Source organism: Hoplias malabaricus, chromosome 12 (genome assembly GCF_029633855.1).
Source record: "Hoplias malabaricus isolate fHopMal1 chromosome 12, fHopMal1.hap1, whole genome shotgun sequence".
NCBI classification, from domain to species: Eukaryota; Metazoa; Chordata; class Actinopteri; order Characiformes; family Erythrinidae; genus Hoplias; species Hoplias malabaricus.
The window spans coordinates 38,759,730-38,786,828 of NC_089811.1; the positions used below are offsets into that span (position 1 = coordinate 38,759,730).

At 43.1% G+C, this 27,099-nt stretch overlaps 1 long non-coding RNA gene and 1 pseudogene across 1 annotated transcript; one reads left to right on the top strand and one right to left on the bottom strand.

Moving 5' to 3' along the window:
• Positions 1–233: 233 nt before the first annotated feature.
• LOC136664153 (protein FAM171B-like) lies at positions 234–24,949 on the top strand (annotated as a pseudogene).
• On the bottom strand, positions 17,092–27,099 carry LOC136664154 (uncharacterized). Its single transcript, XR_010795084.1, has 3 exons — positions 26,524–27,099; positions 19,886–20,035; positions 17,092–17,389 (listed from the first exon to the last, which is right to left on the bottom strand). It is a non-coding gene; the product is annotated as an uncharacterized lncRNA (long non-coding RNA).

The window sequence follows — 27,099 nt, forward strand, 5'->3', positions numbered from 1 at the left end:
ATCACTTATAGTTGCAAGTTTTAACCAGAAGGTGGTGGCATATAATCCCTCACTTGTCTCTCACACTCTTCCTGCTGAAAACACTGGGGTGTGCTCACACTCCTGCTGCGGGGGTATGTACTAGGCTTATTTCTCTATCTCAGACTCACACATGGAGAACTCATGAGGGGGACTGTAGTCTTCAGTAGCTCTTCTCTTTCAGTTATGTCTCCTCTTTTCTGCTTTTCTTCACCATGCGCTCGTTCCCTGTGTTCTTGCTCTTGTTTACTTTGTCCAGATGCAACGAGGATGAGATGAGAGGGGCCCATAGGGGTCAAAGCTTCCTAGGGACACAGGACAGACTCAGACATCAGACACAGAAGCGAGAGAAAGGGGTCTCCTCCAGGGTAGTGCTGCTGGGTAAGTTAAGTTCTTGAGTTTACTGGCTGCATGTGTGCGTGTGTGTGTGTGTGTGTGTGTGTGTGTGTGTGTGTGTGTGTGTGTGTGTGTTCATTCCTTTCTCACCCAAATCGTGATGAGACACATTCATAGTCCACTGTGAAACGTGAAGCAAGTACAAACAAATAATAGAATATACGTTTTTTTGATCAAACAAGTGATTATAGCTTTGTCATCAGTTGTGGTTTCACACAGCAGCACATTCTGCAAAATATAGTGTATTTATTGTGCTATTGTTCTAATATAATACATTTGCATTTGTAAATTCACATAGTTAAATGTCATGTTATTATCTGCAGTGCTGAAGCAATGCTAATGAAGGTGACTGTAGCAGCATGGACGCAATCAGCAATCAGAAACTGAACTAGACCCAAAAAACAATGGCGCACAAACGCACTGGGCCTGTGTTTTTGTGTCTCTACCACTACATCAACTCTATGGTGGTTGATTGGGTGATTACATTAATTATTGTATGTGTACAAAGGTCTTCAGTGGAGTTTTCATAATGATATTAAGAAGTGATGAAGTCCTCCACTTTCTACTCTCCCCCTACACACTGTAAAGCTATGTATTTCAAAGCATTAAAGAACTAGAGACCATTTCCAATCACTAGACAATGGTGAAATAGTGGTTTGAAATACTGAGTATCTTCACAATACCTTAATCTCTTTCATTTGAACATTGCGCTGTGTTACTGCTTGTGTTGGTAAATATACCACAGTATACACTAGAGTCAATATACGGCAACAGAAATGAGTGGAGTATTTAACAAACACAGTGCAGTTTACATTAAAATACACTGTTCTTTGAAGAGCTCTGCAGTGCGTTGTACTGTAACGTAAAAACCCATTATTGGTTGAGTTTGAAATGAAGTTTGCTGTGTTTTGTTCTGCCCTATTGGGTAGGGCTGTGTTTTCGTACAGGAAACAGCTCAGTGCATTTCCCTTCTATAGTGCTACACTTGGATCTGCTAAACAGCTCCCTCCCGCTCTGTTCTCCATCTGCTATTTTTCACCCAGCCGAGCAGCAAAGCTTCCAGGACTCTAAAATTTAGAGAAGGCTTTCTGACCAATGTTCTGTAGAATCCTGTCCTTCGGTTTATTTTTTTTTTTAATTAACTATACATTAAATGTTGAACTAGCATAGTTTTTTACAAATAAAAAAAAGTAATGATTAATTGTATATATTTATGTTTAAAAACATGTATTGAAAAGCTACCTAAATTTAAATAATCTAAACCAAAGCTCAAACATGCTTTTAGATACAATATTATCCAAAGGAACAGAACAAATTAATGCTCATGCTTTTACAGAGCTTTTTCTTTGATGGGAATCAAACGCAGTGACATTTTTCTGGCTTGATATATTTAAACTACTTTTGGTTATTTTTTGTTGAATATTTTTTGTTGAATAAACTTTCCGTACCCACTGTAACTGGTCTAGGTCATGATTGTACTAGGATATAGTCCTCCTGGGGTCAGTGGCTGGGCATCTATTACACTGTCTGGTATTTGAAAAGTGTATAAATATATTAATTATAATTTGTCTTAGGGTGATTTTACATCTGCACTTTTTAGTCCGGTTAAATCAAACTCTGGTTGGTTTTCACCCTTGGTGCGGTTCGCTTGGGCAGGCGCACTCGGATGCGGCTCAAAACAACAGCACCGAGACCCTTGAGAGGATAAGTGAAGTGATCTCGGTACCAAATGAACTTGGTTTCTGGTGAGAACGTGATCTGACCTCAATCCGACCCAACAGTAAGGTGTATGCCACAGCTCAGTGCTAAATGGCATTCATAGCCAGAGTGTGCTTTGCTTATTGGATGCAGTAGGCAGGTGAACAGAGAACTGGTTAGAGTTTAGCCACTAATCGGAGTAATGCATCAGAAACGCAATAATCCACAACATGGGACCTTCTTCCTGTGTTTACATTCATGCTCAGGCTCAGTCAGGTCCGACCAATCAGCGTTAAGAACATTCTCATGTGGTTTGCGGTGACATGTGTTGGATTTTCAGTTTGTGACAACAATTTAAACCAAGATTCACTCCAAGATTACGAGCTTTCTAACTGATTCGGACCAGAACAAAAACTACATGTGTGAAAACGCCCTTCAACTCCAAGTTCTATTTCGTTTATGCATGATGATATAATGAATTTATCCATTACAAAAAAAAAAAAGTAACATGAGTTTTGTAGGGTGACATGGTGGTGCAGATCCAGGGACAGGGAGGTTGTGGGTTCGAGTCCCTCTCCAGGTGACTGTCTGTGAGGAGTGTGGTGTGTTCTCTCTGTGTCCGTGTGGGTTTCCTCCGGGTGACAGTCTGTGAGGAGTGTGGTGTGTTCTCTCTGTGTCCGTGTGGGTTTCCTCCGGGTGACTGTCTGTGAGGAGTGTGGTGTGTTCTCCCTGTGTCCGTGTGGGTTTCCTCCAGGTGACTGTCTGTGAGGAGTGTGGTGTGTTCTCCCTGTGTCTGCATGGGTTTCCTCCGGGTGACTGTCTGTGAGGAGTGTGGTGTGTTCTCCCTGTGTCCGTGTGGGTTTCCTCCAGGTGACTGTCTGTGAGGAGTGTGGTGTGTTCTCCCTGTGTCTGCGTGGGTTTCCTCCGGGTGACTGTCTGTGGGGAGTGTGGTGTGTTCTCCCTGTGTCCGTGTGGGTTTCCTCCAGGTGACTGTCTGTGAGGAGTGTGGTGTGTTCTCCCTGTGTCCGTGTGGGTTTCCTCCAGGTGACTGTCTGTGAGGAGTGTGGTGGGTTCTCCCTGTGTCCACGTGGGTTTCCTCCGGGTGACTGTCTGTGAGGAGTGTGGTGGGTTCTCCCTGTGTCTTCGTGGGTTTCCTCCGGGTGACTGTCTGTGAGGAGTGTGGTGTGTTTTCCTTGTGTCCGCGTGGGTTTCCTCCGGGTGACTGTCTGTGAGGAGTGTGGTGTGTTCTCCATGTCTGCGTGGGTTTCCTCCGGGTGACTGTCTGTGAGGAGTGTGGTGTGTTCTCCCTGTATCTGCGTGGGTTTCCTCCGGGTGACTGTCTGTGAGGAGTGTGGTGTGTTCTCCCTGTGTCCGCGTGGGTTTCCTCTGGGTGACTGTCTGTGAGGAGTGTGGTGTGTTCTCCCTGTGTCTTCGTGGGTTTCCGCCGGGTGACTGTCTGTGAGGAGTGTGGTGTGTTCTCTCTGTGTCCGCGTGTGTTTCCTCCGGGTGACTGTCTGTGAGGAGTGTGGTGTGTTCTCTCTGTGTCCGCGTGGGTTTCCTCCGGGTGACTGTCTGTGAGGAGTGTGGTGTGTTCTCCCTGTGTCTTCGTGGGTTTCCTCCGGGTGACTGTCTGTGAGGAGTGTGGTGTGTTTTCCTTGTGTCCGCGTGGGTTTCCTCCGGGTGACTGTCTGTGAGGAGTGTGGTGTGTTCTCCATGTCTGCGTGGGTTTCCTCCGGGTGACTGTCTGTGAGGAGTGTGGTGTGTTCTCCCTGTGTCCGCGTGGGTTTCCTCTGGGTGACTGTCTGTGAGGAGTGTGGTGTGTTCTCCCTGTGTCTTCGTGGGTTTCCGCCGGGTGACTGTCTGTGAGGAGTGTGGTGTGTTCTCTCTGTGTCCGCGTGGGTTTCCTCCGGGTGACTGTCTGTGAGGAGTGTGGTGTGTTCTCCCTGTGTCCACGTGGGTTTCCTCCGGGTGACTGTCTGTGAGGAGTGTGGTGGGTTCTCCCTGTGTCTGTGGGGGTTTCCTCCGGGTGACTGTCTGTGAGGAGTGTGGTGTGTTCTCTCTGTGTCTGCGTGGGTTTCCTCCGGGTGACTGTCTGTGAGGAGTGTGGTGGGTCCTTCCTGTGTCTGCGGGAGTTTCCTCCGGGTGACTGTCTGTGAGGAGTGTGGTGTGTTCTCCCTGTGTCTGCGTGGGTTTCCTCCCGGTGACTGTCTGTGAGGAGTGTGGTGTGTTCTCCCTGTGTCCGCGTGGGTTTCCTCCGGGTGACTGTCTGTGAGGAGTGTGGTGTGTTCTCCCTGTGTCTGTGTGGGTTTCCTCCGGGTGACTGTCTGTGAGGAGTGTGGTGTGTTCTCCCTGTGTCTGCGTGGGTTTCCTCTGGGTGCTCCAGTTCCCTCCCACGCTCCAAAAACATATGTTGCTGTGAAGGACTGGTGCACCCTCCAGGGTGTGTTCTGGACCCACTGTGACCCTGAACTGGACAAGCGTTTACAGACAATGAATGAATGAATGAATGAATTTTGTACTGACATCAAAATCCTATGCCTGTACAAAATCAGATAAAACCATTAGATAATAAAAACACTGCAGTAACCTGGAGCATATCTTGCTCAGATGTGGTTTAACTGGGGGGGTCCAGGTTTCTTCGATATATAATGTTTATCTTCGAAAAATTATGTTTATCTATTGTCTAAAATCTTAGTCCTTGTCATTTTCCCATGTCCTGCTGTTAAAATACGCTGAAAGGCTGGAGGCTTAACTGCATCCTGAGAGATATGCAAAGCCAAAAAATAATAATATTAAGTAAATAAATAAAATAAAAATAGTGGTGTTAGTGGAGTAACTCTGCATTTGATACTGATTTTAAAATAAAGGGCAGTCACCCTTTTACATTAAGGCACTGTATCATTTAATCATTTACTGTAGTTAAATACAGTAAGTGAATGAATGATGCCTTTAATTAGCACCAATAACTGTTGCTTATGTTTATTACTTTAAATTCAATAACATTGACTACATTAGTATGTGTGATAAATTAATGTACGTTAATTGTGAATCCATCTGGCTGCTGATATGATTTATTCATGCCATGTGGGAGTGTGTGTCTGTGAGAAACAGCAGGGAAAGCCTTCAGTATGGAAGAGTTTGTGAAAAGACTTAAGATCTGGGCTAGAATACGGAACATTTGAGGAAGAGAGGTGTGTACTGGGATGTAAAAGCTGCGTTTTGTGGCTGTGCTGAACACTGCAATATAGGAGATTTCCGCTCTGTAGTGAATAATAACCTACAGAATGATTGGATCAGCATTATTTCCTCACAACACTGGAGCCACAGTAGCTCAGAGATTAGTGTTGTCCGATCTCAAACACTGGTTTAATCCATCGGTATCAGAAATGTTTGGCTTGGTGTCACAAGATTTGGTTAAAGCTGTTTTACTGACTGCATAAAAACCCAAATAAGCGTGGAGGTAAATGTCTAAACAGAAGTACCGTTTCCCACAAAGCATTGTGTCCTTATAAACCACAGCCAGGGCACCTCCCACTGGTATTAACTTGCATTGAATCTCTTCCACTGAAAGTGTCGAAAGTCAAACCTATTCCTCTGTAGTGACAGAAGTCAGGATTTAGGTGTCTGCTCTTGGAAAGTATGGATTTACTGTCCTACTACCTGACGTGCTATATAGAGCTGGGATAGTCAGCCAGAAATCCACAGGGCCATGACTTATTGCTTCTGTTTTCACATATATACTACATCTCCTCTAGTCCAATATTTAGTAGGCCCCTCTCCCCAGTTCCTCACCCCAGTGTTTCTTTTATAGTCATATGCTGACAGACAAGTCACCACTGCAGGACTTCACTGTTCTACAGAACATGAGTGTAGAGTGTCCCAAAACTCATACAAGTAGTAATTCTAAGAAAAAATGTATTTAATCATAAAGTATACAGTATAGGGTTATGTATAGAATACTATGCTAAGAAATGTTCAATTCTTGACCACGGTGCCGAATTGATGTTCCTGGACTCTTAGCAACACTCTCACAAACTGCTTCGATGTTGTGTGTCGAACGAGTCGTTGAAGGACAGCCAGAGAGTCTAAGATCACTAGTTCTCACAGTCGATGAAGTTAAATCACTTTTCTGACCATATTTTGTACGGAAATAGCTGTAGCTGTAGCCGCCAAACCTTCATTATTTGTAAAATATTGCTCAACAATGAAAACATGTTGTTCTCTCGTGTAGCGCTCCATTTGTAACAACCCTGAACTGTGAGCTGTTGCGTTGTCTTTTTTTTTTTTACCCCGTTGGCAACACTTTACTGCAGAAATGCCACCAAAATCTTGCGTGAATTGTGGGACCAATGTCATTATCTACACTTTAACACTGGTACGTTACAATGTTACAGGCTATAAACTCCACAGCAGTGGTAGACTGGCTGCCATTTTTAGTATCGAGCCAAATAAAATCATCTCACCTGCTCAACAAAAATAAAATTAAAATAAAGCTAACTCAGGGCGGCACGGTGGCGCAGCAGGTAGTGTCGCAGTCACACAGCTCCAGGGCCCAATGACAGTTCCAGCGCCCAATGATTCCAGGTAGGCTCTGGACCCACCGCGACCCTGAACTGGATAAGGGTTACAGATAATGAATGAATGAAGACAACTCATCCTCACTTGTTTCCGCAAACAGTGTTAAGCGCTCTGCAATAGTATTCCATGTTTCTTTGGTTTGACTGCACGTGAATCTGCACATGAAGACCATTCGGAGTAGTTCATGTATTTAGCTCCACACAGTTGGAGGACCACACACAGGACGACCACAGTTGCTCACCCACAAAAACCTTCCTTATCACATTGTTTTAAGAATGATTACACTTGGATGTTTGCCCCAGCACGTTAATATCATCATTTATTATTATATTTGTCCCTCAACATTCAGGAATAATAGTGCTTTGAATTTAAAAGGTAAAAAATGGGGATTGCTGCTTTAAACTTTTTTTTTCCTCTTTTTGGAAGACACACTAAAGATCATAAACTGGCTGTTTATTAACTCCCTCCAAAGCAATGATTGATAAGAAGTGCACTTCTAGCATTACTCATATCACCAGGACAAAACATCACCTAAAAAAATTATGAAACAGGCTGTTTATAAAAGACAAACTGATGCCAGCACTGATAGCTCTCATTCTGGAACTGCTGGCATTTTGTTTCTTAAGCTTTCCACTGGGATTCCTCATTTACCACAGAGCGTTAAACGCTGAGCGTTATTTTATAGGGTCGTTTTTCACTGCTGTCCACACACAAGTATATTTCTCTGGTGTAGCATAGTAACAGCAGGTTAATTCAGCAATAACTTAAGAGAAATATCTCCCTTCCTCCAGTGGTGTGTGTTGGGCCATTGCCTGTGCCGATAAGCATTTACGTGCAATTAAATTAAACGCAGATGTAAGCACCACTGAGCCTCACCAAGGTCAAGAGAGGCTTGTAATTGAAACACCATAACAGTACAGTGCTGGAACAGATACCATGGCAAGAGTTTAGCATCATCAGCAAATAACGCTTTCAGGACCTTGCTCTAAAGCTGACACCACAGATTGGATGCCATTGTGTCCTTTGCTCGAAAAACCACCCATGTGGGGGCAAATAAGGGAGACATCCCATAAATAACGCATACAATGTAAATGAAATTTGCTCGCAGACATCCAGCATTCATAATTAAATTAGGTGTAATAACACTCATCTGATATACAACAGCTCAAATCTTCTGTGCTTCTGTAACAGCCTCCACTGGGAAGTCTGGGAAGGTTTTACAGTAGATTTTAGAACATTCCTCACAGTCACCTGGAGGAAACCCATGCAGACACAGAGAGAACACACCACACTCCTCACAGACAGTCACCCGGAGGAAACCCACGCAGACACAGGGAGAACACACCACACTCCTCACAGACAGTCACCCGGAGGAAACCCACGCAGACACAGGGAGAACACACCACACTCCTCAGAGACAGTCACCCGGAGGAAACCCACGCAGACACAGGGAGAACACACCGCATTCCTCACAGACAGTCGCCCGGAGGAAACCCACGCAGCCACAGAGAGAACACACCACACTCCCCACAGACAGTCACCCGGAGGAAACCCACGCAGACACAGGGAGAACACACCACACTCCTCATAGACAGTCACCCGGAGCGGGAATCGAACCCACAACCTCCAGGTCCCTGGAGCTGTGTGACTGCGACACTAAGTGCTGCGCCACCATGCCGCCCGTTAAGTCTACTTATTTATTTATTTATTTAGGTGAATTGGTTTTGGGGTTAATTGATGTTGTGTTGTTTGTCAGAACCCTTGTCCAAGTCCTGTCAGTTTGTTTCTGTCTCCCTAGAGAGGTGAGCACAAGGTAGATGAGTGCGCACTTACATGGTGCACATGTAGTTTATTTATTATACAGATACACCAGGGTAGAGGGCAGGTACCACCCCTGTATTTTCTTTATAGGATATAGTTAAAGTGTATAATGACATAACTTAGGTGTTAGAGTTGTTTTGTTATTTTCTTTTCTTTGATACTGTCCACGTTCCTCCCTCCTAAGGTTTGTCTAACTGTAATGTGTTACTGTTGTATGATCTTTTGTATTAAAGATAAATATATTTGTAGTCCTTGATACAAACTGGTCACTGCTTTGCTGGCTCCTTCTGCACATTTGTTACGGTTCCCTTACTACCACCATAGACCAGCCCGTTAGTAGGGGTGTAACAAGAGCAATTCCACCGCTGTATTGGTCAGTACTTGGGACATTAGACTGCTCTAGTGAACGCTTGGCATTGAGCATCATGTTGTCATTGTAGTGTGGGAGGTTTCATGGCTAAATAGGAGCAGCCTGGTGGCCAATCTTCATTAATTGCACATTGCACCAGTAAGAGCAGAGTGTGAAGGGTTAATTAGAAGAGGGTAAGAGAACAGTTTTGCTCAAAATATTGCAATGCACACAACAATATGGGTGACACACCAGAGTTCAAAAGAGGACAAATTGTTGGTGCACGTCTTGTTGGTGCATCTGTGACCAAGACAGCAAGTCTTTGTGATGTATCAAGAGCCACGGTATCCAGGGTAACGTCAGCCAAGAAGGACGAAACACATCCAACAAGATTAACTGTGGACGCAAGAGGACGCTGTCTGAGAGGGATGTTCGGGTGCTGACCCGGATTGTATCCAAGAAACATAAAACCACGGCAGAATTAAATGTGCACCTCAACTCTCCTGTTTCCACCAGAACTGTCCGTCGGGAGCTCCACAGGGTCAATACACACGGCCGGGCTGCTGTAGCCAAACCTTTGGTCACTCACGCCAACGCCAAACGTCGGTTTCAATGGTGCAAGGAGTGCAAATCTTGGGCTGTGGACAATGTGAAACATGTATTGTTCTCTGATGAGTCCACCTTTACTGTTTTCCCCACATCTGGGAGAGTTACGGTGTGGAGAAGCCCCAGAGAAGTGTACCACCAGACTGTTGCATGCCCAGAGTGAAGCATGGGGGTGGATCAGTGATGGTTTGGGCTGCCGTATCATGGCATTCCCTTGGCCCAATACTTGTGCTTGATGGGCGCGTCACTGCCAAGGACTACCGAACCATTCTGGAGGACTATGTGCGTCCAATGGTTCAAACATTGTGTCCTGAAGGCAGTGCCGTGTATCAGGACGACTATGCACCAACACACACAGCGAGACTGGTGAAAGACTGGTTTGATGAACATGAAAGTGAAGTTGAACATCTCCCATGGCCTGCACAGTCACCAGATCTAAATATTATTGAGCCACTTTGGGGTGTTTTGGAGGAGCGAGTCAGGAAACGTTCTCCTCCACCAGCATCACGTAGAGACCTGGCCACTATCCTGCAAGAAGAACGGCTTCAAATCCCTCTGACCACTGTGCAGGACTTGGGTATGTCATTCCCAAGACCAACTGACGCTGTATCGGCCTCAAAAGGAGGTCCTACACCACACTAATAAATTATTGTGGTCTAAAACCAGGTGATTCACTTTCATTGTCCAACCCCTGTGTATAGACTATGACAACAAATAAGTTTAAGTGAATAATATAAAACCTATAAAGGGTGTCTACAAACATTTGAAAATACAATAATAAATACAGCAGTACAATAAGGAACCGTTTTATTATTTGAGATATATAAATTTTAAGGCTGTTTTTACCAGTTGCTCATTTTATAAAGCCATATTAAAGTCAAAATAATCATCAACAGAATACATGTAGTAACAGTCTGAAATCTGGTTTTAGAATGTCCATATTGAGGGAAAAAAAAAAAAAAAAGCTTGGGCCAGTGCATGTTAAAGCTTTCCCACCAGGGAATTTCAAACGTCTTTAGAAGGGGATTATAATAATCTGTCATCATTCAACCATGGATAGATTTATCAGGCCTGTCATACTGACTGCCTCTCTATTAAAGCCACTGCCGTGCAAGCAACACTGTTATTGTGAGGTCTATCAATGTGTCAAAACAGTATGTAATATGTTTTTAAAAGCATGACATGTGTTGCAAATTCAAAGTGGTTGATCTGGATTAACAGTAGAGTTTTTGTTCATGGTGTCTGTCGGTTGAAGGAGTCTGTATAATTAACGACCACATCAGATTCAGTGTAAATCCTGCTGAACGTAAGTGACAGAGAGATGTTTACCACTAACCAAATTCAGGAGCGGTCTCCACTGGCCATTTTCCAGACAGTTCTTGGCAGGGCCTTGCAGGACCAAGCATACGGCCGAGCACAGATACACGTTACGTCACATAGATTACTAGATATTTACCTACTGCAGTTACAAAATTACATTGGGTTTGCATCCCATTTTTCAGCTTTTACTACTTTTGTTTTGCTAATTGCTCTGTTTCACATAAGACACATTTATTTTTTAGGAGATGGGTATGTCTATATATTTAAATAAACCTAGCATAAATGTTAAAAAGGTTAGAGCATAGGAAATCAGTGCAGAATGCTCTATTTGCTGTTCATTGTTTTCTAGAAATGCTAAAGGAAGGATTACATTTACAGGCAAGCTAAAGTACACACTGTAACCTATTTTCTGAGGGCATCTATAATACCATTCACTGTAGGGTCATTCCTAGAGTGACCAGATCTGAGATGGTGAAAAAGAAGACGCGTCTTGGGCGGGGGGGTCCCTTGCTGCCGTTGTATTCTTAGCTGAACCTATGTGTGCTTTTAGGTCCTTTACACCTTTATTTGCTACACAAAACATGAGAATTTTTTTTTTATTCATCTGAGAACTTACATTTACGTTTCGGCATAGCTGCTCGAGATGAGGGTGGGTACATGAGCTTTGCCTGACGTAAACAAGGACTACTGACGTGCAGACTGACCAATTAAATGTTTACAGAGAAGGTTATCGACCAATAACGGCAGCTCTACAGTCAGACCGTCCAATCAGAAGATTTTAGGCTACTTCACCACGCCCCCTTCTCACTCAAGCGAACCAATCGGAGTAGGGGAGTGCGGAACTAGTTTGTGAGCGAAACGCTTCTCGAAGTTCTATGTAAGTTCTAGAAAAACAAAAATCCCAGACGTTTGTGAAATTCCGCCCAGACATTTTTTTAAGTCTAAAAAAGAGGACGTCTGGTCACCCTAGTCATTCCTAACTTATCAGATTATCAATGACAATAAATTGAAGCTGGCTCTCTGTGTGAAGTGTAAATTGTTGAGCTGCTAGCAAGCAATGAGAGTGATGTTTGTTTTAGCCAACTGCGGGAGATGGAAGTGAAATATGATCAGCAGGCCTATGTTAACATCTTCCGATTCCAATTAATTTATTATAATGGTGCTTCTCTGTAAATAAGCTTTAGTTAATCACCATGAACCAGTCAAGAAACCTGTAACCCTCCCATCTCCTCTTCAACACACAAACAACGTTGTGCCCACTAATGGTGTAATTTAATCATACGTCTTTTTCTAGCTCTCTGAAGTCCTATGGGACAAGGCACTGACCACCTGTATAATTGCTTACAGCTCAAGTTCATTATGAAAGTGTTGTAGTGCACAACATCAACATAAATCAATAATCATGTCCCCAGTTAAGTCATTTCCATCAGGTTTACAGGCAGTAATTTGGCAGAAATTATATTTTCTTTGCCTTGTATTGATTTCACATATTAATGCCATTCTGTAATGCTGTAGCTATTGACTCCTGTGTTCATGTAGTAATTTGCTGCCCTTCACAGATATTACAGAGAATTAAATATGCTTCTAAATGCTCTGAGGTCATTACAGTGCATTTTAACCAAAGATGGCTTTGCTAATTGTTCCTCGAGTAGCTGCCAGTCTCAGAGGGCACATTTTCTGCGCAGTGATTAAGATCTGCTTTGTCAGCTTTCCTGCCTGCTGTCACCTTTACTTCACCACTCTGACAAAGGGAAGGAATCAGAGCTCAGCCTTGTGCTGGAGGTTCTGCTCACATTTGGTGTCAAATTAGCAGCTTAGATATCTACACTTAACTTTAAATGTTCTTGTAGGGGTATAAAGTAGTACATGCATTTTTAATAGAAACTTAAAATGCTCTTTATTCCATTCCAAGCTGTAAAAAACAACAATAATAATAATAACAACAACAACAACAACATTCACACACAAATCTCATATTAGCAGTATCAAGAACCACCCATTAATTTATTCAGGTATGTTTACTGCAAAAAGGAGCTAATTTAAAAAACTTACAGAAGCCTCAACAATTCATTTCATGGTTGCATTTTCTGCTATTTTATTATATATATATATATACACACATACATACACAAATATCCCAGTAAACAAGGAACGTCCCTGGATGTTCAAAATAGGTCTAAAAGTAGTCTGTCCGTCAAGGACACATTTTAAACGTCAATGGACGTCCAAAATCCATCTTAATAAGTGGTGACCAATCGATAACATCAATGGACGTCCAAAATACATCTAATAGTCGTCTTTTCAATGTCTGTGTTTGGACGTCTTTTCAACTTTCATTTTCAACCTTAAGAGAATTTTGATTAGACAGCTGTCATTACGTTATTTCAACGGCTAAATGTTTACACATACATATATATATATCGTAGGTTAGAGTTAGACTGACTATTGCCTGACATCTACAGCACTTGAACACTGCTATTTATTCTTAAGAGTGTATAGAAAATCCCCCTAGAATCAAATGTAAACACTTAGCCTTGTTCTGTAGTTCTAGGGATGCACCGATTAAGAATGTTTTGGGCCAATAAGATAACCGATAATTAGCATTGTTGGAGTAGCTGATCTGTTTGTAATCGTTTATCATTAATAAATGCAGATGCTGAATGAATATTTCCATGTGTTTTATATAAGAAGGGCTCCCACACTGTGGTGGTTGAGAGAACCTTTGTCGTTTAACCTGCTCTGTGTGTGTGTGTGTGTGTGTGTGTTACACTGCTATCTGTGTGCACGTGATTACTGAGCTTTGCTGATAGTTACTTTTCACCACAGAGAAATTTAATCCCAGAACGTGTTCTCTGCAGAAACAGTGAAAAACGTCCACACGGCAGACATATCTTTGTATTTACAGGCGTCAGTGTGTATCTGCAAGCACAAAGAAGGGGCCACGTTATCGGTGTAATATCGGCTAAATTTCCAATATCAGATCGATAACAATAACTAAAAAAATGTTTAAAAATCCGCATATCGGCAACTAACATCGGCTGCTGCTATATCCTGCATCACTATGTAATTCCTGAACAATGTTGACAGGGAGAGACTGAAGACATTGTTTTAAAGTTCAGTACCCCACCTGGTGATAAGCCGTGGGGCTGTAGTGTGAGTGCATTCTGAAGAAGCCTCAGCAGTGGCCGTGTATTTCTGTCTTTGAGCACTCTGCCACTCTCTGTCGCTGGTTTAATTGGCTGTGTAAAGATTGCTCCTGCTAACAACTAATCTGCAGACCCCAGGGGAGCATTGTGATGATAAAGCACAAACTGCCACAAATGCAGAGCAAGTGTGATACAGGCAAGAGAGACAGAAATGTTTAAAACATGATAATAATTAATTTTAAAAAGATCAAGATAAGGAGGAGAGAGAAAAAAGATGAAAGGAAAGCAACATATATACTTCAAAGCCCAAAGAAAACCAAAGACAACTGTGTGAAGACAGTGATAAACAGTGTGTGCCTTGCTCTCTGTTGTCTGTTATGCACTGGGGTGTTATTGAATCTCTATGATGAATCAGTTTGGCACGGTCTGTCTAATTAGATCTCTGGTTACTTTTGTTTGAGCAGTTCTAGCGCTGTCAGAGAGGGGGTTCTCAAATGTAATACATAACCTTTACTGTTGTACTTAAACTCTTCCTTAAAAGTATTTCAAAACACACTCATTGGGAGTTGTTGGAGGCTAATTAGTCCTCAGCTACAACAACTAAGTTTGCTGTAAATATGCACAACTAAAGCCTGGGTTAAATCAACACTATTCTAGTGTTCAAATTACACTCTGTTGGAGCCTATGATTCCCAACACCTGCACTGCACATACACTGCACTCAATGTCTTTCCTTACAATATGTCATTCACATCAAAATGAACAGATGTCCTTGTTTGTATCTCCCATCTCCTGAATATCCTGGCTTGCACCCAGTGATTCCGGTTAGGCTCCGAACCCACCCTGATCCCTAAACTGGATAAGCAGTTACAGACAGCAAATGAATGAATGAATGAATCTCGTCTCAATTTAAACATGGCTATATTTTTAGAGTTACACTCAATGAATGTTGAAATACCTGTCCCTGACTTGCACATTTTTGGTCTGCCAAGGTCATTAATGCATTGCATTCTCAAACTCCCTTTCCACACCACCTTGTGAAAGAATTCGGCCCCTTGAACTCTTCAATCTTTTGCCACGTTTCAGGCTTCAAACATAAAGATATAAAATTTTAATTGTTTGTGAAGAATCAACAACAAGTGGGAAACAATCATGAAGTGGAATTTATTGGATGTGTCAAACTTTTTAACAAATAAAGAACTGAAAAGTGGGGCATGCGATATTATTCGGCCCCTTGCGTTAATACTTTGTAGCGCCACCTTTTGCTGCAATTACAGCTGCAAGTGGCTTGGGGTATGTCTCTATCAGTTTTGCACATCGAGAGACTGAAATTCTTGCCCATTCTTCCTTGCAAAACAGCTCGAGCTCAGTGAGGTTGGATGGAGAGTGTTTGTGAACAGCAGTCTTCAGCTCTTTCCACAGATTCTCGATTGGGTTCAGGTCTGGACTTTGACTTGGCCGTTCCAGCACCTGGATACGTTTATTTGTGAACCATTCCATTGTAGATTTGGCTTTATGTTTTGGATCATTGTCTTGTTGGAAGATAAATCTCCGTCCCAGTCTCTTGCAGACTCCAACAGGTTTTCTTCCAGAATGGTCCTGTATTTGGCCCCATCCATTTTCCCATCAATTTTGACCATCTACACTGCCCCTGATGACGAAAAGCAGACCCAAACCATGATGCTGCCACCACCATGTTTGACAGTGGGGATGATGTGTTCAGGGTGATGAGCTGTGTTGCTTTTACGCCAAACAGTTGGATTTTGGTTTCATCTGACCACAGCACCTTCTTCCACATGTTTGGTGGGTCTCCCAGTGGCTTGTGGCAAACTTTAAATGAGACTTTTCATGGATTTCTTTGAGAAATGGCTTTCTTCTTGCCACTCTTCCATAAAGGCCAGATTTGTGCAGTGTACGACTGATGGTTGTCCTATGGACAGACTCTCCCACCTCAGCTGTAGATCTCTGCAGTTCATCCAGAGTGATCATGGGCCTCTTGGCTGCATCTCTGATCACTCTTCTCCTTGTTCGAGATGAAAGTTTAGAGGGACGGCCGGGTCTTGGTAGATTTGCAGTGGTCTGATACTCCTTCCATTTCAGTATGATTGCTTGCACAGTGCTTCTTGGGATGTTTAAAGCTTGGGAAATCTTTTTGTATCCAAATCCAGCTTTATACTTCTCCACACCAGTATCTCGGACCTGCCTGGTGTGTTCCTTGGTCTTCATGATGCTCTCTGCGCTTTGAACAGAACCCTGAGACTATCACAGAGCAGGTGCAGTAATATGGAGACTTGATTACACACAGGTGGTTTCTATTTATCATCATCAGTCATTTGGGACAACACGGGATCATTCAGAGATCCTCACTGAACTTCTGGAGTGAGTTTGCTGCACTGAAAGTAAAGGGGGGCCGAATACTTTCACAAGCTTAAGGCTTAAACAAGGATGTAAACATTGTTAAAATTTCAAAAGCACAGTTTATGCATTTTTAGCCCATAGCAATCCCATCCAGAAAGGAAGAGTGTTTTAGCCCAGACAGCTCTTTAAAAGTGACTAAATGCCACCCAACAGAACGGACATCATTTACAAAAACAGATATTGAAATTAGGGTTGGGGGGTATCCATATTTTTCATATTTTCAATTTCAAAATATTATCTCGGTATACAGTATTACTGTGGGGAGGGGGTTCTGTCAGGATGCGCTGAGCCTTATATTTGTGTTTTTCTCCACCTGTTTTCAGACCGTGACATCAGCAGTCATTGGGCTCCCACAGCGCCCCCTCCCTGTGGCTCTCGAATACACATTAACATTTTAGCGACTGAACAGAAATTTGACACCACACCCCTCATAAATACCACCCTCATTTTGAGATACCGTCCACATTTTTAAATACTGTGGTATACAGTGATATCGTTATCCCGTCCAACCCTCTAACTGAAATTTGGGCTCTGTTTGGTCAGTGTGATTTGGTCTAAATTTAGCTCAAGACATTTGCACCCAAATAAAAAAGTGTGTTCAATTAAAAAAGTACTAAAAGAATATTTCAAACTGAAATTCTCATACAGACACATACTATAAATGAAAAAGAAAATGTACTTTTATTTATTTATTAATAAATATGCAGCCACTGTTTGGCACAGATTTTAATAATCACCAGAAAAAAAGCAACGCCATCAGACCCTTTTGCTACAGCAAAAAAATAATAATAAAATAATAATAAATAAATAAATGGCAGACTTTTTAAATAAATAGACATTTACTATTGATTGCAACCTTCATTTCAGAAGAAACATTTAACACAGATGGGTTTTGTATAGATATTGCGAGCTACTTCTCTGCACTCCAGTTATGATTTTCCACTCTGGGAAGCCAGCCAGAGGTTTCCAGTCTTGTTCTGGATCTAAGTGTCCATTTTTCTTTCATCATCTGCCAGATTGCTTTCCTCTTCTCCTAGAATCTGACGTGTTGAAAGGCAAAAAGTAAAAACGTGTATACTGGTAAGGTTGTATTAATAAGCAGGAACTCTGATTCTATGTCTTTTTTTTTTTGGCACCAGACACAGCATTTACCCTCAGGTTTCAGGTGAAGGATGCAGTGAACCACCAGTCCCTGAGCCAGGCATCTGTGAATGTGTATGTAAACTACACATTTCTCAGTGCCACCAAGACCAGCAGTGATGGATTCAGTGTCCTCAGCATCCCATACAAACAGGGCAGTTCTCTCACACTTGTGGTCAACAAAGATGGCTACATCCAGACAGCACAGCCTTGGAAAACCATCAAGACACCAGGTAAATACACAGACCTACAATATCTACTGGGATTTTTAGCTAGATAAGCGTGTTGCTAAATGTTAAGATTTTGAACATGAACCGTTCTGGATTTGTGTTATTAACTATAGTCATTTAGCTGAGTGCAATGCACCTTAACATTGTTTGTACAGTGTTCACAACCATTCATAACTTGGGTAATATTCTGGTTCTTAACTCTTGTTTTTCAGTATATTCATCAGTTGCGCTGTCACTTTTCCCCCAGAATCAAGGAAACATCTGGCTATTTGAAGATTCAGTCATCATAACTGGCAAAACCTCTGGTAAGAATGTGTCGAAACAACCAAATGTACAGTGGAAATATTACTCTGACATAAAAGAAAGGCTGCACAATTGCACTGGGGTCTATGGTGAATACTGAACATTGTTAACCCATGACTCACACAAAGAGTCAAGTACAACGGGGAGCAGGCTCGGCATTAAGTTTAGAGGTGCAGGTTTGGGACTTGACAAATGGGGTAGAGGAGAAGAAACAGTGCTTTCACTTAACGGCTAGGGTGCCCAGGAACCACCAGCTGTGATTGAGTGCCCACTGCTGTGTGTACAAAAAAAAATCTGTATGTCTGTCTGCATATCAACTTCCCAGTACTTTATACGGGGCGGCACAAGTCCTATGTGGGTGGAGTTTCCATGTTCTCCCCGTGTCTGTGTGGGTTTCCTCCCACAGTCCAAAAAACATGGAGGTTAGGTGAATCAGCTTCTCTAATAACTGGCTTGTTTAGTGAATGAAAGAATTGTGCTTTTCCACCTCATGGGTCCGGCTCTACACGACTCGGCTCTCAAAGCTTGTCGCTTTTCCACTGGCAGTGCTCCGCCGCAAAATGGAACCGGGTGACGTCGCGAAACCCAGACTCTAACAAGAATCGCTGGCTTTGAAAACCACAACAACGATGGTGGTAAAGTTAGGTGCTGTTTACTCATCGTGTATTTGCGTGTTGTTTTAGTTTTTGGGCTGGACACAGCTCCGCCCCCAGTTCTCACAGATCAGTTACTTGTTGCACATTTCTTGACTTTCACTGGAAATTTCGTTGATGGCCAAGGGAGCATATAAACCTCTTAAACACCTCAAGGTAAAGTTACGAGCTGTGCTGGATTTGAATGAGCTCTACATTTCTTGGTGATTGACATGGCTCTGGCCAATCAGCGTTCTGCAGGTTTTCCACATCACCACTTAGTACCTACTCGGCTCGGTTGGAACCCCGGGGGAGTTGGGACTGAGAACTTACCCGGTTTCAGGGCCAGATTTGGCCAGTGGAGAAGCAAAAGAGATGAGTTGAGTAGTGTAGGTTACATGCAGTGGAAAAGCTCTATATATATATCTGTATGTGTGTGAGCCCAGATATGAATTAGTGCTTTGTTCGGGGTGAAACGCTAGTGCCCGATGCAGTCCTCCAGGTCGTTCCTGGTTGAGAGTAGGTTGTGCACATTTGGCTGCCACTTTGCACCAGTGTTTGTGTGTACTGAATGTTGATTGCGAAGCGCCCTTGGGTTTCTAGAAAGGCGTTATATAAGTGTAACATTATAATAAATAAAAATAAAAGAAAAAGTAATTCACCACATAGCTCAGCTTCCTCACACGTCTTATCATCTCCCTATAATTTAAAAAAACTATACGGGTTTTTAAATATATACATTATTTACAATTCTGATATCCTAAATAAGTGTGATCAAATGTAAATGCCAGTTCCAAGTATTTAAGTTAATATGATGTACTACTGGTTGCCTTCAGAGCTTGGAGATGTAACAGCGAGCAAACAGAATTAAATTACATTTTTTTATTATTTGAAAGTAATTTGGGCCCATTAGTCTGTGCTCTAACCCATATGATATATATACACCACACTGATATACAGTGATGTTTATTGGTTATAATACGCCCTTGTGTTTCCCATTAGAAGGGGTCATGCCCAAACCAAATGTGCAGTTCCCAAGAAGCCTGCTGTCTTTACCAGGGTGTAATATCTCATTTTTAATGGCCTATCTGACTGGTCTCCAATTTCCTGCTGAGAAACACTACCCCTACACCACAGGGATCATTACCAGCAAGTCAGGTGAGATGCCAGTAAGAAAGGGTATTAGAGGATTCACAGCTTTCACACATTTATTGGTATGCTGTGTACTTACAGGTTATATAAGTGTTGACCTTAAGCCAGTTGCAGCAGTAAGTGTCCAGCTCTTGTGTAAGGGGGAAGTCGTCCAGGTCAAAGGGCCTGTGAAGATCACGCTGCCTCTTCCGGAAAACAGCCTATCAAAACCTTCTGACACCATCCCAGCCTGGTCATTCAACAGAAAAACTGGTTAAGTCTTGAGAAATCGCTGTCTGAACTAAATTTTCTGTCCTTAAGGTGATTTGAAAACCTATGGAAGCCTGTTTCTGCCACATAAAATAATGCAAAAAAAGCTACCAGTTGTTATTTTTCATTAATATGCAATTTGCTATCTCATTATTTTGAGATACTAAGTCAATATATTGAGATACTAACTCGTTATTTTGAAATACTAAGTCCATATATTGAGATACTAAGTCATTATTTTGAGATACTAATTCAATATATTAAGATACTAACTCATTATTTTGAGATACTAAGTCAATATATTGAGATACTAACTCATTATTTTGAGATTCTAAGTCCATATATTGAGATACTAACTCATTATTTTGAGATACTGAGTTAGTATCTCAATATATTGACTTAGTATCTCAAAATAATGAGATAGTATCTCGAAATATTGAGATATCAAATTGCATATTAATGAAAAATGACAACTGGGGCCTTTTTTAAAATTATTTCATGTGGCAGAAACAGGCTTCCATAGAAAACAGCCACCCTTCACTTTGTATTAAAAAAAAATATAGATGTACAGAGGAAAAGTCTTTTTTTTTAACATTAACACAGAAGAGTTCCTGTAAAGTTACTGTTTTGGAGATTTGACTTTTGGTATCACAACAAATCTGTAACAATTCTTGCTTTATTAACTCTTCCTGGCTGTTCCCTGAAACAATGGAACTATGTTTGTGGATTCAGGTGCATGGATGAATCATGGTTTAGGAATAGTTAAGGTGGAGCGCAGCCGTTTGGTCTGGGAATATGACGACGCTTCCCATCTCGGCTACTGGATCGCTGCCCCTTTTCCCTCACCTACAGGTAACATCCTGTCATTACCTTCCACATCATTCTCTGTGGAGTGCACCTTAGTCTCAGCCACAGACGCTCCGACCACAAGTCGACTGAGACTTTGACCCTGTGTCGGAAATGCCTCTCTATTCACTCTTCCCTGTATTATTCAGTATTTCACTTTTATAGGAACTGAATTCAGGAGGGAAGTGAATGATTTCGGACACCACCTCATGTGGGTTTATACCAAAATGCATTGGATTGTGGGTAATCTGATATTCATTAGTGTAAATAGGTGGTACACTACTCTTTGGAGTGCATTGTGGGATTGTTTGAGTGCACTGAAATGTGTCCACTATGTGTTCGGACACTACTACAAAATGGCGGAACCCCACAATAGTGCACTATAAAGTGAATAGGGTTTCGGACACAGCGTGATACATTTAGTGCGTTAAGTTGGCCTCACTGTCAGGACTCTGCCAGCTGCATTATGATTGGCTGTCTGCCTCTAACATGTCATGCCAAAACTGAGCTGTGATTGGTCCTTACGCATGGCAGTCTAATTTCTTTTAAGGCAGTAGCAGACGGTTCTCGACCACATTAAGTGGTGAAAGGTAAGCGAGACTAAGTGCACTCCAACTTTGTGTACTACATCAATCAATGCTTTTGTACTTTATGGAAAGAACACCAGTAACCACATGTCGTGTTGAAAATCTAGGCTACATGGGGCATGAAAGTACTTTGGACTTCACTTCATACCACACGTACTTTCTGATGGCAACTCTCGGTGGAACCTTGGTGATTGCCCTTGGTCTGTCTGGTGTGATGTCTTGCTATTGTAGGTAAGACTGTGTCCTGTGATAACTTTATCATTACCTCTATTGTTCACACAACGTTTGAAACGTCCTAACTTTGTAGCAGATTCTGTTTAATGTTAAATGGCGATATTTCTGAAAGTACTGGGAAAAGTAATTGTGTGGCAACATATGAACAGACAACAACAGGAAACAACTGTATATTATTTCTACTGTTGCTTAGCTTCAGAGTACAATGCAAGTAGATAATGCAGATTACAGATGCATGCATTTGTGCTATTGTCACAAATCAGAAAAACTGATATTGTTTAACCAATAAGAAACAATGTTACGTTGTGTTTAGAACTTGTAGCATTTTCAATATCGGGCTCAAACATGACTGAAATATCATCTTCATTTACATTTAAAATATCAGGGATTATTTTTCCATATATTCAGACCGCTCATTGACAAAATAGTTGAAAATTATTCATTCATTCATTATCTGTAAGTGCTTATCCAGTTCAGGGTCGCGGTGGGTCCAGAGCCTACCAGGAATCATTGGGCGCAAGGTGGAAATACACCCTGGAGGGGGCGCTAGTCCTTCACAGGGCAACACAGACACACACACAAACACATTCACTCACACACTCACACCTACGGACACTTTTGAGTCGCCAATCCACCAACCAACGTGTGTTTTTGGACTGTGGGAGGAAACCGGAGCACCCGGAGGAAACCCACGCGGACACAGGGAGAACACACCACACTCCTCACAGACAGTCACCCGGAGGAAACCCACGCAGACACAGGGAGAACACACCACACTACTCACAGACAGTCACCCGGAGGAAACCCACGCGGACACAGGGAGAACACACCACACTCCTCACAGACAGTCACCCGGAGGAAACCCACGCAGACACAGAGAGAACACACCACACTCCTCACAGACAGTCACCCGGAGGAAACCCACGCAGACACAGAGAGAACACACCACACTCCTCACAGACAGTCACCCGGAGGAAACCCACGCAGACACAGAGAGAACACACCACACTCCTCACAGACAGTCACCCGGAGCGGGAATCGAACCCACAACCTCTAGGCCCCTGTAGCTGTGTGACTGCGACACCACCTGCTGCACCACCGTGCCGCCCTTTAAAAATTATTAATAATTAATAATTATTATTATATTATAGTAAAATATTGACAAAAATATGCCTTTAGATCCTAGCTGTTAATTGATCCTTTAATCCAGTGGTTCTCAAACTGTGGCACGTGAAGCAACGTGATTGCTGCATTCACCAAGTTCACAAGGATGATGGGGGCTCAAATCTGCTGGATGTACTTGGATATGTTTCGACAGATTGGGTAGTACCTTGGTGCGGAAGCTGTAACTTAAAAAGACCTACACTGCACAACATAGGGCTTAGGAACCCAGTTCGGACGGAGCCGAATAAACATAACCTGCGCATGCCTGCTTTTACAGGGATAGACCATGTTACAGACGGATACAATTCACTTACATTTATGAACGTCAATGTAGCCAAATCCAAATCAGAATTGATTAATGAGTATTGAAATGAGAATGTAGCCTTAATCTAACAGTTTACTCCAAGTGAATACACTACCTGTGTGTCCCCATCAGGAATTCTCTTTGCAAGCCTGAGAAGAAGAGAGTCGGCCACGCAACAAAGGCGGTTCAGATGAAAGATCAGACGACCTGCACAAACGGCCACCTGGACTTTTCTATCAAGGATCGAGAGCCCCATGAGGAGAGCTCTCACTTGGCTGCATCTCAGAGTATGTGTCGGAGGAATCAGCCTGTCAACTGTGAGATCAAATGGAGCTTCAGAATCACAGACGAAAAGAGTGGGTATCCAGCACTTCCAGTCTTTGAAAACGTGGGGGGGACGATCACAGACTCTTCAAAGACCTCACAAAAGCTTCCTGTGCACATCAACAGCAGTGAGATTGTGGCGCCCAGGTCTCAGAAAGAACAGAGGCTAGTGCTCTACAATCAGCCTGTGAGGGACCACTTCAGTTCATCAGGGCAAACATCAGGCAGTAGCTCTGCAGCTCTACCCAGGAAGGCTGTGCGGTATGAAAACATGGAGAAATCAGTTAGAAAGAGCACATTTGCACAGACGTTTCCAAGAACACCCCGACCGTCACATATCCACAAACAACTCAAAGAGGAGGCTCAAGCCTTGGAGATCCCATATGGAGAACCTGGATTATGCAACAGTCCAGGAAACAGGAACTATTTTAATGGCCTCCCGGAGTCGGTGTCTGTTCCAGAGACCCTCAGTGAAAGTGTGGGGATGAACACTTTCTGTGGAAACCAGGGCGTTTCAGAGAACACTCTTCGAGAACCGTCCAGAAGCAAGCCCTTCCCACACGCAAAAGCGTGGTTCGTCTCCCTTGAGGGGAGACCCGCTGCCCGGGTACGTCATTCCATCCTAGACCTTCAGAGAAGTCCCTTCCTCACAGACAGCAACGACACCAGTCTGGACTCTGGAGTGGACCTCAACGAGCAGCAGATGGATGTCAGGAGAATAACCCAGACTCAGCCACTGTGCACTGATGTGGACATGAGCGGCAGCAATAGTGCAACAACTACAGCCTGCAGCCCAGAGGAGCCGGCCTAAAAAACCCAGCCGCCACGGAAGGAGAGGTTCCATCGCCAACCTCCCAGAGGACAGGCAGCATGCACACACATCCAGCACAGAGGGCACGGAGCGTGCATCCACCTCAAGGACACAGGCTTGGGAAAGCACCTGGCCCCTGAAGGAAGATAGGTCACTTATGAAGCGCAAATAGAGACAAAGGTTACGCAATTCTGAGGGCACTGATTGGCTCTCTTCTGGAATTCTCTCTTCTTTCATTACCTTTTACTGAATTTGTAAATTGAAGCTTGTAAATTGTATTTCTTCTTTCTTTCACAAAGTTTTTGATTGTTCTCTTTTGCTGGCTTTTATTGCTCTTCCTTACACAATCATGAAGCTTGACTGCAAGGTATAATATAAAATGCGTATTCATCTATTATTAATTATTATTAGCCCGTCCAACTGAACTCCTTTACGAGCTTTGATCTGAGCTCTAACTGACCTGAAGAGGAGTGGGGGTTTAGTAGTGAGGACAGAGGTGTGTGGTTGCCCTCCTCCTGCCACGCTGACTCTCAAGACATGGCTCAATGTCTCCATCTGGCGGTTCGTTTTTGAATAAACAAAAAATAACGTTGTAACCTCCTCCTGACACACTTCAAGAAGTTATAAAGCGTAGTTTGACGAATTACAAAGTAGACACCGTCACCAGTGTGATATCATTAAATATTAAACAATATAGGATTAATGCCAGGGGGAAAACAGATTAGTGTCTGCACACAGACATCGTATCAGCCCAGCGCTAGCCTCTGTTCACTCACTGCCCACGAAACTTCAGGCAGGGGGTGTAGAGTGTAACGTTCAATCATTCATTGCCTGTAACCCTTATCCAGTTCAGGGCAGTGGTGGTCCTGGAGCCTACCTGGAATCATTGGGAGTAAGGCAGGAACACACCCTGGAGGGGGCACCAGTCCTTCACATGGCGACACACACTCACACCTACAAACACTTTTGAGTCTCCAATCCACCTACCAACGTGTGTTTTTGGATTGTGGGAAGAAACCTGAGCACCCAGAGGAAAACCACGCAGACACAGGGAGAACACACCGCACTCCTCACAGACAGTCACCCGGAGGAAACCCACGCAGACACAGAGAGAACACACCGCACTCCTCACAGACAGTCACCCGGAGGAAACCCACGCAGACACAGAGAGAACACACCACACTCCTCACAGACAGTCACCCGGAGGAAACCCACGCAGACACAGAGAGAACACACCGCACTCCTCACAGACAGTCACCCGGAGGAAACCCACGCAGACACAGAGAGAACACACCGCACTCCTCACAGACAGTCACCCGGAGGAAACCCACGCAGACACAGAGAGAACACACCGCACTCCTCACAGACAGTCACCCGGAGGAAACCCACGCAGACACAGAGAGAACACACCGCACTCCTCACAGACAGTCACCCGGAGGAAACCCACGCAGACACAGGGAGAACACACCGCACTCCTCACAGACAGTCACCCGGAGGAAACCCACGCAGACACAGGGAGAACACACCACACTCCTCACAGACAGTCACCCGGAGGAAACCCACGCAGACACAGGGAGAAACACTTTACAGAAACATTTTAGTAATTCTGTTACAACCCTGAGGGCAAGGAGACAGTGGACCACTGTTGTTCCACTGAGGACAAAGTTCACTAGTGTTTTACACAGCGTTTTCTGGGCGGACCACTGCTGATTAAACAGAATTTTAGACAAAATGCCACATTTTAGCCCTTTTCCATTCACAGTCCAATTTACATATTTTCCTTCATTAGGTTCTTTTTGTTATTCTTTATAAATAAGATCAGTAAATTATTTAAATCAGCACACTGTCAACATTTTTATCATTTAATCATTTTATATCAGTCTTATACTCTTTATTATATCTCTCAGAGTTGGTGGTAATATTTGTATTAGTTTGTTTTCCAGAATAAAAGTCTCTGTGAATGTAAAATCTGTTTGAGGAGATTATAAATGAGTTCTATCCGGTACAGGACAGTGATCTGAGTGGACTGATGGTGGACCAGAAGTGGTCTACAGTCAGTGGTGTGACAGCATTTTTATGACAGTGGACCGGTATCTGCTCGCTGTGTCTAGAGGTACAACATCAATCACATAGGGTGGCAAAGCTTTTTAGCTATGGAAATTAGAAGGGACTCTTGTGTGGTTTATGTGTTCTCTTACCTGTTTCAAACCTCAGATGATAACATCACTGCTACAACTCGAGTGTCAGTGAGTGTTTAGGTAAATAATACAATTCATACAGCCCCTAACACGAGACTATGTAAATCATTCAGTTAAAACATATGGACTGGAATATTATCAAAGTAAACCCACACTAACACAAACAAAGCTACACCAACACTCCCACCCTGCGACAGTTAACTCCTCCCCCAATTAAACCAGCCCTGGCATTAATTGGTCAGCCGACCCTCACGTGATTAGTGCTGTTAAGAGCTATGACTGAAATGAGCGATAGAGCGGAAGGCTATGTTGTGTTCTAAGGTTGTGTTCTGAGGGAGGAAAGCTAATGATGGCACAACGAGGCTTCATGAACCAATGGGGCTTTCCAGTCAGTCCAACTGGCCCAAAGGTTCTCCAAAAAGTTCATTACCCGAAGCCTAATTGAATCGTTCTAGTGACACCTGCTGTGCAAAGGGATGTATGACAGAGTAAATTAATCCAGAGCCAGAGTATCCTGGAATGTTTATGTATAGAATAAACTATATTTGCCGCTCTGTCTCAATGAATATAAGTGTG